The sequence below is a fragment of the Lichenostomus cassidix genome, chromosome 3, assembly GCF_008360975.1.
Source record: "Lichenostomus cassidix isolate B80296 chromosome 3, HeHo_3.0, whole genome shotgun sequence".
In the NCBI taxonomy this organism is placed as follows: Eukaryota; Metazoa; Chordata; class Aves; order Passeriformes; family Meliphagidae; genus Lichenostomus; species Lichenostomus cassidix.
Genome location: NC_139483.1, coordinates 83754866 through 83768262, shown reverse-complemented (window position 1 = coordinate 83768262; position 13397 = coordinate 83754866).

Genomic DNA, 13397 nt, shown 5'->3' with positions numbered 1-13397 from the left:
AATAAATCCATGTTGATTATGTAGTGGTATAAGCTTCTCTGTCTCCCATGTTACTGATCCAATTTTCTGAACTGTATCTCATCAGGTATGATTAGATATTTCCTGTTGTCATGTGTAAATTAGTCACTCACTCCTGCAAATATCATAGAACTTGTTTTGCTGCTTTCTCATTTATTTTTTTATGTTCTGTAGCTGGATTGGCCAAGACAATTGTTGTTACTACATTTTTAATTCCAATTTTTTTGCCACCATTGGTCTCCATGTGCAACAAACTTGGTAAGTCTTTTTATTCAAAGATGCTATGCTTTCTGGATGTCTTTTGGTTAAATTTTTGTCTGTCAGGTTGAATTAACAGTATTTTTAACAGTAAAACTTCTTGTATTATACCGTAAGATTTCTTACCTTCGCTTACAGTTGGGATGGTACTTTGTTCATATGCCTCCCTAAAGTAAGTAGCAATCCAAAAAAGCCTCCAGCAAAGGTATTAGGAAGACAGGTATGGAAATTTAGCTGCTATTGTGGCTCACAAATCAGGAGTCACAAAAATCCCCACAAAAATCAAGTAAGAATGTCTCCTGTGTACCAGATTCTCATTTCCACAAGAACTATGCACATTAAAAAAATAAAAATAAAAAAATAAAAATAAAAAAAAAGAGGGAATAAAAATAGCCTCACTACAATGTTCTGAGATGTCAAACATATTTCTTCACAAAACTGGTGATCTTGCCTGGGTTATGCAGACTGTATTGCATGCTGCAACCACTCTGGAGAGCAGCCAGTTGCTGCAAAGATTTACAGCACACTTTAAATAGTTGAGAGAGAAGATGAATGTTCAAGAGGGAGGCAGTGGCGCAGAGGATTAGCCGTGGGAGAGGACTCCTGCCTCTTCTAGGTCAGTGCTCAGCCTTACTCAGAGCCAAACAAAAGTTGTTACTATCTCATGTCTGCTAGTCCATGTGAAATGAGTTAATGATCCCAGGCCAGTCCTTGGCAGACAGACATCCCACTGCAAAATCACCCTCCCTTCTGCAGGCTTTGTAAGAAAACCAAGAACTAATTGGGCATGGAAAATTAACTACCTTGTCTCTTCTAACCAAGGTTTTTCCAGGCTAAGAATAAAACCAGATGGTGGGAAAGGGTGAGCAAGTAGCTGCCTACCTGGAACAAGCAATTTTGAGGATAACCAGATGACTTTACAGGATCTCTAAACCAGGATCTCTCAAGGCCTTGTGAATCCGTCTGGAAAACGCAGGTACATAAGAGCAACACTCTATTCAGTACTATAGTCAGTATTTGAGACAGAGAGTTATGTTTGAATTGTTAAGATTATTTAAATTTGTGTTAACAATCTGAAGGATCATTTTCTGTCTGAGTTCTCTTGAGATAAATCTTAAAATAATTAAAGTACTGGACGGAAGAGCACAAACATCCTGCTTGTGTTGGGGCATAGTGAGTTTACCAAAGGTGTGACAGAGGCTCATGCACTAGTTCAGCTTTGCAGGTGTTTCTGGAGGTCCTCCAGTCTACCTTCTGCCCAGAGGAGGGCTGACCTTAGGTGCTGAGGACCTGTCAAGATTTTTTATCTCCAAGGATGGACAACTTGTTCCACCATTCAATTACTGTCTCACGTGGATACTTCATAAATGTGCTTACTTCCACCATTCAAGCTGAACTAGTTAGCAGTCCTGGAGAACAGAAGTACCAGCAAAACTGCTTGACACAGTCAGCATATAAATATGAGACAGAATCTTTTCTACACTCACTGTCAGTCAGGCTGTCTCCTGTACTTCTAGGATATTTCTCAGAGTATTGCAGATGCTTTGATGTAATTGAGAATAATACTCCAGGACACTGAACACAATTTTCAAGGTAATGCAGCTCAAATTTGACACACAGTGTCCTCTGGTTCTGTGAAATTTCAATAGGTTTTTTCAGGAAATTTCCTATTTTCAAGCTATCTGTGTCTTTAAGCCTCCTCCGTAATCCCATTTAATGCCGCCTGTGGAAACCTTTTTTTAGGATGAGTTTGGGTCTATATTGGAGAAGCCTTTCCTGGCATAATAATGACAGAGTGTGGGATTTCTTGTGACATTTTTATACTGGAAAAGGTTTAGTGTGTATATATATATATATATATATATATATATATATATACACACACATATATATATATGTATATATATATATATATACACATATATATACAATTTTACCAGATAAATGGACATTCGTCAGAACTGGCATCAGTGAGTCCATGAAAAGCAGAGCTTCATTGCAAGGGAATTATTTAAATTAAGAAATCATTTTCCAGTATGAAGAGGGCACTAATAACCCTCCTGTGGCAACCTGATTAGTGAACTGACTTTTCTGTCCAACAGATGGAGTTTTACAATCACCAATGCTGAGATTCTCACACTCTCACACTACGCTGTTCATTCATTATAAATTAAATTAGTTCTTGCCACATATTAGTACTGCTTAATATTGATAATTCCAGATGGAAATATGCATAGATTAATTAATTATTTGCCTTTTTCATCTTTGTGAGTATTCAGGTTGTTAAGACACACAAAGTCACAGTACTGTTTCTATCTTTAGTAATATTGCTGAGATATTCAAGAAATGTTTTTTTTTTAATTTTTGCTTTCAAGTGCTCTAATATTACCTACACCTTGCTTAAAGACAGTTTTGCTGCAAAAATATCAAAACAATTCATTTGGTCAAGTACTAACAAGCATTACATTCTTGTATTATATTGACTGTTATTCATCTGATGTAGATGACCTTTCATTCTTTTCTGCACTCTGTATCTTTGGAAGAAATAATAAAACACAGGTCAATGATTGTCCACCTTTTAATTACATAAAGATATTTTGTTAACTTCTCCATTTTGATCCCATATTTTTTACAAGATCACATCTCTTATTGGCTTAACACTGTGGATTTTGTGGAGTTTTCATTTCCTTTGCAACACAATAATCCTCTTGTTACAACTGAAAAACTGAAAAGCAAATGCAAGTGCAACAGCCAGGAGAGTGATTAGGGACTGAGCTGGGATAGCTGGATAAAGAATTGTGGACTGATGGCTATTCCCAGCCTTACCAGAAACAAGATCCATTCTTTTGGCATTTAGTTCTAAATTCTCATGTTTAAGTCACGCTCCTTTATTGTATCCTTCCCTTCTGCCCTGACGAGTGTTGCATCACTCTCTGCATGCAGTGTAGCCAGGAGCACACACAGAGTGGCTGGACCTCAGTCAGTCCCTACAGATGGAAGAAGAAATTGAAGCTTGATCAAATTATGATCAAGATATGCTGGACAGCTGTGCAAACTCATGTGCTATTACATACAAAATAGGAGTGGTGGTAACATCACCTGTAACCACCATGATTGTTGATTTGAAAAGGTTGGCACCTGACCATTCTTCCCAAGATGGGGTGTGAAGGCCTGATCACCAGAGTGGACTCCATGTTCTGGATGCCAGAGGTGGGGAGGACACTCCCCCAAGTCCTGAGTCAGGTCCTCTAGGTGAGGACTTTAGGCATGTTCCTGTTGGCTCCCCAACAGGCCTTAATGTATGTCTATCTCTCTTTATGCTCACTGAATAATTCTACACCCTGGATTCTTTCTGAGGAGGAGAGTTATAAAATTAAAATTTTGTGTATGCATGCACTTAAATCTCTCATTTAGTCTGTATTTTCAAAAAACTTGCTGGGCATTTCAGTCATGATATAATCTTAACATTTACCCTGGGAATTTCCTGGGAGAGTTACCTTCTGCTACATTTTGTACAAATACTTTAAACCATTATGAAGAAAAGGAAACACACTGAAATGGGCTTGATGGAACACACTCATTGGGCGAGAGTTTCCAGAATTTCCTGGTGCTCCCTGTTGAATTAATCCCGAAAATTTATTCAACCGGCTATCACAAACTAGTAAAACAGCTGAAGGAAATAGTTCATTGACTGGCATCACCCCTTACGGGCCACATTTTTCCCTTTTTCAACCAGGGTTGAGACACTGCAACTTTAGCAGGTTTTTTTCTTTGCGGGTTTTTTTCTTTTTTCTCCTGTTCTCCTAGGTATATTGAACTGGATGGAAGCCAAAGGTGAAAATGTCTGTAAATTATCACATGTTCCAGAGCAGTAGTAATCTCGGATTCTCTCTGACATTCAGAAGTAGAAAAAATATTACTTGGATTGAAATGTATATCTCGTAGCAAAGAGGCCAAGAAAATACTGTAAATGCTGCAGGGGTAAGGAAATGGGTAAGTACGTACCATGCTGTATGCACATACAAACGCTGTGGTCTGGCATGTGCTTCAAAGTGGTAGAGAGGATAAGAATTAGGTTTTCTTCACTAAATTATAACTGCATTTATTAATATTAATAAAATCTCTCAAATGTCAGGGATGCTGAATTCACTTACTCAGTGAAATAGTATGTTGATAACTGAGGGACATCCACATTCTGAAATGCTGATCCATAGTATTTTTCTTGCTGGGTAAATATGGAGAATTACACTGTGATTAAATACACACTGGGGACTACTGTGAATACAAGTTTTCTCCAGTAGCTTCTGATAGTCACTTTTCTACCACTGTGAAATATGGTTGAGGCCTGAACAAAGTGGGCAGCTGGCACACAGGGTTGGACAAGAGTTTATGTTCACAGTGCACAGTGTAGGTACATCCTGTAACTCCCCCAAGCACTGATACATCTTCATCTTTTATCTGTGTAAGCATACAAAAACATTAAACAGCTGTACAAGATCAATGGGTGTTCTTCCTTATGGCATTATCAGCCACCTTAAAACAGATATTCCAGAGAACACACACCACATTACATGATTCAGTTGAGATTTCTATTTCTCTGGACACAATTCTGGCAGTGAAGGGAAACCACTATGTCCTAAATGTCAGATCATGACCTTGGATTGCAGTTCTCAGCCCAGAGCACTGAGTGGCAGATGCAGCTGGAAGGACTATGGTCTCCAGAGAGAGCAGTGACCTTCCTTTAGGGAATCTGCCCATCTCTGTACCAGCACCAATGAGGAAAATAGTATTGTCTCTTAACCTTTAAACACTCAGGGCTAGAGCAAATTTTACACACATTATTTAAACTGCTTTGTAGAAACCACATAAAATGCAACTCCTATTCCAAAAGGCTAAGATTAAAATGAAAGAAAATATTGACAGTGATGAGTCTTTAATGGATTGTGACAACACAGCTAATTTGGAGAGGGTAGATACTTGATACTGTTTAGGGAGCAAGGCCTTGAAAGAGCCTGCCTGGAGCAAGGACTGGCAACATACTGGAGGTCCCCTAGGACAGGCCTGGCACTGCTTTGGCATCACTGGGGAAGTGCCTGATTGCCCCAAGCGTCTGACATGGGGTCTTGAGCCAGGGCAGGTGTGGGCGAAGCCAGGCAGGGACCATACCAAAAGAGGAACCATCAGGTTGAGAGAGGGAAACCCTGAGTCTGAGAAATTTGTGTGCTCCCCAGACTGTGAGGGAGACTTCACCTCTACACATTCTAAAGTCACTATCTTTGAAGAGCATCTACAGAAATGTAGTACTACACCAATGTCCATGAGCTGCCTACAAAACAATGGGAACAAAAATTAATCTCAGAGGGATGCTAAGAAAGATTGAAAGAATATCCGGGAGATGGAAAGGAGACCCAGGTGAACAGCCTGGAAAACGTGGGAAGACAGAGAATCAAGAAACAAAAAAACCATCCAGAATTTAAAAGTCAACAAGTATTAAAGGAAGAGAACATAAAGCACTTGAAGCCCAGCCAGGAAAATGGGTCTTCAGACTCTCCACTGTTTCTGCTGCAGTTGTTCTGTGAATAAATACCAGGGTTTGGCAAAACCAAGCATGTTTAGAACATTTATACAGATTTATACATTTCAAAGAATACAACTAGACATTTCACTCCTGCTCTCTTTTATTCTCTTCCCAAGTTAGTCCCCATGATGCGCACAGAAATCAATGGAAGTATTTCAATTATCAGAGACATAGACAAGCCTGGGACCTTGCCCAGGAACATTTATTTCAAAATAGCTGATTGACACCAGATATGAAAGCCCCCTGAATAAGTAATGAATTCTTTAATGTGCCTGCTTGGTCTGCGTGTGTTCTGCCTGCTGCTTGCACAGCAGATGCTATAAGAGCTGCTGGAGGGAAGACAGAGACAGCAGACATGTAGGTTAAACATAAGCAGTGATGCTAACAGGGTTTGGGCAGCACCTATTCAGTGAGCCCATTAGCTGTGAAAGGCACTCTGCTGCGAGACAAGCTCATGTCTGACCAAATTTTTTCTCACTGAATACAGAGATATTTTAGAATTTTTTATGTTGTTCCCATGGAAACTTTCCCTATATCACTCACATTTTTCTTGCTGCAGGTCACATCCTATTTCATCTTCAGTTATTATTACTGTTATTGATATTAATGTAGATGGCAGTTGCTTTATGACTGCCTTGCAGAGCTATAGCTTGCATACTCCTAAGGCCACCCTTTAAGTTAAAGATATAATTGCCCTAATTGTTAGGATTTAGTCTGTCATTCACTTCCTGTATACAATATAGCAAGGAAAAGATCCTGATGGGCTTTGTTTGCCAAAGCAGCCAGGCTGTTTAAAGTAGAATGGTCTAAAATAGCATCTCATGTGGTTTGCATAGGACACTCTCATTCCAATGTCCATAATGTTCTGATCCCCTGTACAACTTGTGAAAGCTCATTAATTGTACCTCAGTTGTAGTTGGGCTAATTATGGGGTAAACTCCACAAGTCAGTTTGCTGCTCAGTGTTGTAAAAACCAGTATTTGGGAAAAAAATGGCCACTTGTGCTTTTCTTCATTTTGACTAGTAACATTCTAGCGGTAACATTTTCAGACAGATGCTGAAGTGCTCCCATTATGGTTGTTTTTCCCAATTATTCCTTCCAGAAAATTTGTGCCTGTTGGATGCAGGTCACTGTAGCCCAAGATAAAGCAATTTTGGATCTTGAATGAGTAAAGAAACATATTATAAGTATTTGTGTCTGTATTTACATATGTATGCTTTTAAATAGATGCAGTTTGGCAATTTCTTGGCTAGAAAATTGTTTTTTTAGGAAAATAGCCCTCAGAGAGGAAAATTATATGAATACGTTGATGAAAATCAGTTTTGACCTGGCCAAGTTACAACTTGCTGAAAATAACTTTGTGCAAAACCAATCTTTTTCTTTGGAATGAGTACTTAAAATTGAAAAATACTGCACAAGTGCACAGCTAATACAATCACCTATTTTCTCCAAAAGCAGCTGTTTCTCAAACAACTCACTGTAACATACAGCTTTTTGCTGCACGTCTTTCCAGTTCTTTCTAATAAACAGCATTCTGTGCTTTCATATACCAAATACATTAAAAAATAGAAGAAAATGCTATACATTTATATTTAAGATGTAGAAACAGTGTGTCGGTGTGTAGCTGTGCAATCCTAATGGATCAGACCAAGATTTGGTCAGGACTGATGCCTTGTTTCTTCCTGTTTCAACAGAGGGGTTTACCCTGGCGCCTTTGTAACTTAAAGAGGATAAAACACTCTACCTATTGACAATTCACTATTGTCAGTCGTCTGCTACAATTCCTTATCATCCACAACAGAGCATGAGACAGGGAAGGAGGAAGAAGTTAGGCAGCAACTCCCACGAAGCTGCTTTCTCTGTGGTGAGATGGAAAGGGGGAAATTAAATAGTAAATTGTCTTCTTGTTCTTTCACTATCTTGCAGCAATAGTAGTCCTGACACGTCTCCCTTTTACATGTGCTTTTAAGATATTTTTTATCATGTATCCTTGTCTTCTTGCTAAAATATGCAGTGCCGGTATTTTCAGCCTCTCTTCAGTGCAGAGACATTGCTTCACTTTTGTCATTTTTCTCATTCTTATATAAGGTACAGACTCTCTGAGTTAGATTGATCTACATCATACAGCATATATATGTGAAACTGCAACACTCATTTGGCTAATAGCTGCTTCCTCTTCTTATTTGAATCTTTTTCCTCCTGCATCTTAACATGGCTTTTTTTTTCAGTGCCTAGATGCTTCTGAGCGTCATACAACTCTTGCTACAATTTGTTCATTTCACACAAGGTGTTAGGCTCTTTTTCAGGTTGATGGGAAACAGGAGGCAAGTGTGTGGCTGAGAACACTTTTCAACATCCAGCCACAGAAAAGAGCATCCATATTGACAATGATCCCTTAATTCTCAGTAGCTTTATTGACAGATGTATTTTTTCTAGAATTCACTGAGTGTATTTTTGTAGCAATACAGAAGTCATCACAGAGGAAGAAAATACACTTTTGAGAGAACTCTACTTTTTGGAATTTATGCTTTCTTGAAATTAGCAAAATAATTAGATCAGGGTGAAAAACATCTCCTCCCAGCATTTCATGTAACTCCTCCTATGAAATAATGTCAGCATCTTCAATCAACTAGCTGATTTAGTGAAAGAGCATTTTCATTATCCTATACTCTTTTTGAAGTGGTAATCAATTAAAAAATAACTTTTAATGTAGTTCTGACAGAAAGCAGGCAATGACACACAACTGATTCTGTACATTTTAATCTCCTAAAGCAATCACCAGAAAATAAACAACTTCCTTGGATCTCTTTCTGACAGTAGTAGAAGTAAGAATATACCTTTTAAATATTTTTGTACCTCCTGATTTAGAGAAACACCCAAACAGTATCTCTAATTTCCTCAGGATATAGTGTCCACAAAACATGAAACCATGTCCTACATTAGGATGCACAATGCATCAGGCAAGATAAGACAAAGTTATATAATTACAAACTGTTCTATTTCATAAAGATAGTGTCACCATTGTAGTATCTTTAAATACTCCTCTTTCTTGGGACATAAGACAAGTTTAGACACAGATCAAACAAGTTAATTATAGTATTACTCCAATTGCCACAGATCCCACAGTGTTATAAGAAGAATTTATTTAAACAAATGTTTACTCTAAACAAAGGCCTGGGAGACACAAATCTATGCTCCCTTGGAGGTCTCTCTGTGGAGTGAGTCAACCTACAGAGTGTCCAGGAAAGGAAAAGATATTCAGAAAGAAACTGGGATGCTTTAAAGAACAATTTCACTTAATGAAAAGAAGAAGGTTCATAAGCTGTTTGATTTCCATTAACTCTAATTAATCAGAATTATTTTTTCCTCATTCTCTAGAACATTTAAAAGTTAGGTTTTCTTTTTGAACATATTTTAAAGCCAATCTATTTATCTCAGATGTCCAGAGTCTACCAGGTCTCTGTATTCACTCCAGATCTGCGATGGCTCTATCCATTGACACGTCCTATACATTGGGCATAGATTGCAACATCCTCTACGAAATTTCGCAAAAATGATTTGCACAGAGTCACATAGCCCAGGGCCCTTATCATCTATGCATGACCATCTAAGCTAATTTTAACTTGCAGAGTTTCTTGAATACTCTGCAAACCCTTAGTTGCCATGGAAACCCCTGCACCTCGGTGTGCACATATAAAACTTCCACAAGGAAATCCACACACGGAAATAGTGCCTGGTTTTAGGTTAAATGTTAGTTAGAGATTATGAATATTACAGATCTCTAAATCACTAGTATCTATGCATTTCAGAAAATGATGTGATTTCACCCACAACAGAATGTGTGAAATGATACTGGGTAAATGTCCTGCAAAATAGAAAGAAAATCATGCTTTGCTATTCTCAGCAGGGATTACAAAATAAAAACTTTTCAAATTTTCCATTAAAAATGACCACTTCTTGTAAGAAAGTCACCTTGTCCACCATGCTAAGGATATGCATTAAACAGAATTATATTGTTTTCACTTGTCCTTGTAAGAAGTGACTTCTCCCAGGCAAACAGGCAGCAGAAATTTTGAAATTATGTCTTAATAATGGAAGCTTCAATAAACTTTTTAATACTGATCTGAACAAAAATTATCAGCTGAAGTAGACAATGTAAATAGAACTACATTAAAACATTAGTCAGTGGCCATAAATATGGCTATTTTTGGTGGCTTTTTAGCAAGGGCAGACTAGAGATAAGCAAAAGAGACATACCAGAGAAAAAGGGGAGAGATGAGGAATGTGAGCCAACAAATATTGGTAGAACTCTTCCAGATGCAGATTGTCATGGAGCACCATTTTAGTGCATGTTTATTCTTTCTGTGTTGATTGTATCAAATGGTTAGATCTGTGTTTTTCTGCCTTCCCTTTATGTTGAAATAGATATAAAAATACATTCTAGGATATTATAAGCAGAAAAAAATTAGTTAACCAATGTAAAGGTCACAAAGACTATCCTTTTTGTTTCCACTTCACTGGTTACAGATAATGTTGCCTAAACTGTTTTACCTTTTAGCACCCCTCTGGCCTTGGCCGTTGTTGCAGTGAGTTAAATCTGGGTTAGAACTGATGCGTGTCTGACTTCTGTCCCTGGTATTTTCTGACTGTTTCAGAGGGTTCATTTAATCCCTCTCTCTTTTATTTCTACATTTATACATGGGAGATCACATTATCTATTTCCAATGGCTACTTTTGGTTCAAAGTATTTTTATAGCATTGCAAGCAGATACAACAATGTCTATACTAAGCATTATTGCAATGTTTAATATTATAAATATTATGGCTAAATCAAAAAATGGAGAATGTTTTTTTTTGTTTTTTATGGTTCTGATCCCAGCTGACATTACTTTGCAAGCTATTGTATGAATTTTAATCAGAATGGTTGTAAATCTTTTTTATATAAAATATATAAATATCTGTAGTGCAGAGCTCACTAGAGTCCATTAAGAAATAACACAAAAGATAATCCTCAATCAATTTCAGAAGATTATCTCTTCCTGATAAGATATTTCTTTATTGATTTCTTGCTGACTAAACTCCCCAGGGTCTTTCCGTAAGGGAGGCTTACTAGGTTTTTAACTAATGGCATTACAACATCACTTCCACCTTCTCTTTCAGCAATAAAATGTAACAAAACATATCATCTGCAAGGGAACATCTGATGCAGAATATGAAACCGCTGTGTTCACCTTTATGTTAATGGGAAAAGGTCATGAAAAAAGGAAAACAAAAGTCTTTAGCAATTTTAAGATACATCCCACCTGATTTGAAAATGAGCTCACTGTTCTGAAAGCACTTGGTATCCTGTATATGGGATGTGTTTATACAGCTCTTTTTCAGACCGTTGGCTGATGATGACACCAAACACAATAAAAACAGAACATACATCAATATCACTTTCTCATAATTAATACCTTAATTCCATTCTTTACCCCAAACAGAGAGGTAAGAAGAGCATTGTGAGATGCTAAACATGATACATGTTCTTTTAGAAGTTAGACCTGATTAAAAGTCCTCATTCAGGTCAGTTGCCCTCTTCACCGTAACAATACAAATCCAATCATCCAGCTGAAAAAGCACAATGCATAATAAATTTATAAACTTTTATAAAGCATTTTGTTTGGGGGCTTTGTTTGTTTGTTTTTGGGGTGGGATTTTTTGTTTGTTTTGTTTTGATCACTTTGCTAGAGGAGGGAATGGAGAGAAGGAAGATGTCAATGGAAATCACGTTATCATGCTGCATTAACTGTAGCTGCTCTATTGGACAGTTTTTGCTGAACTGGGACCAAAGTGAATCCATTTAGAGTACATAATCTTTATCTCCTTATCTTTTGACAAGCAGCTATGTGTCGCTGTTGAGCCGCTAGCAGAGAAGAAGACCCGGATTCTCAGCGTGGCATAGAAAAGAGAGCTTTATTATTTTGATTCCAACTTACATAGACTTTTCAGAGGTCACCCAGATTGGTCAGTCAGAAACCTCCCCCTAGGCCTGATTGGCCAGGCTTGAACTGTCCAAATCTCGAGACACTGTTTTAATAACATCCAAACTTTATCTTTGTTTATAAAACACAGGAGAAAGTTCTCATGGGAAAGATCTGTGCTAGCCATAGCTATGCTGCTGCCAAAAGTAATTTGAATGTTAGCACACATTTTTGCACTTAGTGCCTTTAGCTGGATGCTCAGGTTCAGGTATTTTTTCACTATCTGGATAGATGCTCTTGAACCCCCAAATATCTGAGCGATCCTCTCATTCAGAAACAACCACAGGATGCCATTACAGGGCATCTAAACAACCTCAGCATTTCAGCCTGCAGTGCTTGTGACACTCATCCCAAGAAAAGGTGAGAAGGTCAGGCTGAGTCCTGCAGGGCAGGCCAGGTGTGAAGAAGGGTAAGGCTGCACAATCAGACCATGCCAGAGGAGGGGAGCAGCTTCTCCCACACACCAAATGGAACAACTCTACACTAGTAAACTTCCCCTTGCCACTTTTGCCCCAAGAGCTCTTGCATGTGCTTTGCATCCCAAAGATTACAAGGTGTTTCAAGACTCTACATCCAGTCTAGATTGCAGACATTTTTCTCTACCTCGCTCTCTGCTAAGTAATAAATCATTCTGATATCCTCATCCTCTCATTCCTCCTTTGTCCTTTCTTTTTATCTTTCTTCATGCAAAAATAAAACTGTTCCTTATTTTCATATTAAATCTTCTACCCTCAGTTCAAACCTCTACAGTATGTTAAAATTTCTGTACCCTAAAAAGGACCCAAAAAAATCCCAAGTGTAAGAAATACATGTTCTATTCATATCCAGATACCTCCATTCATATGTTGCAAATGGTTTTCTCATCTTCTCTCCATCATGCCTGTTTAAGACTTCAGCTCCCAGAGGCAGGAATTGCTCATGGGTGTCCAAAGCCTAACTGGGAGGATCAGCACTACTGTAAAAGTGCTACTAAAAGGATATTTGTAACAGTGATACTTAAAGATTGTAATTGAGTAAATTTGTTGGTGATTTGCAAACATAACTCTGAAAAAAAAACCCAAGGCAAGAGTGGCAAAGCTTAAAACTTCTGGCAAGTTACTTAATGATACCCTGACAAATTACAATATACAAGGAAAAAAAAAAATCATTCAAATCTTGAACAAACCTTACAAGTGAAAACATGGCATAGATTTCAGTGCTAGGCTACTCAGTTAAAACACATACTGATCTTTCCCCTTAAAAAAATTGGTAATCTTTTAATAAAACCTACCTCAAGCAAAACTGAGCCTACCAAAAAGAGGCACAAACCACTCCTGTCAAGTATAGCAAGGCTGACAAAGTTCAACTGTGACTTCTCACAGTGTGTAGACTCTGTGGACTGAGATGTGAGACAGTGGATTAGATGGGTGCAGCAAACATTCTGATTGTTAACATGTGTACAATGTTTGTCAAAAGACCAGGGCAGCTCCTTTGTAGCAACTCATAATTCCTACAGGTTGTATACCTGTTAAGCAGAGAC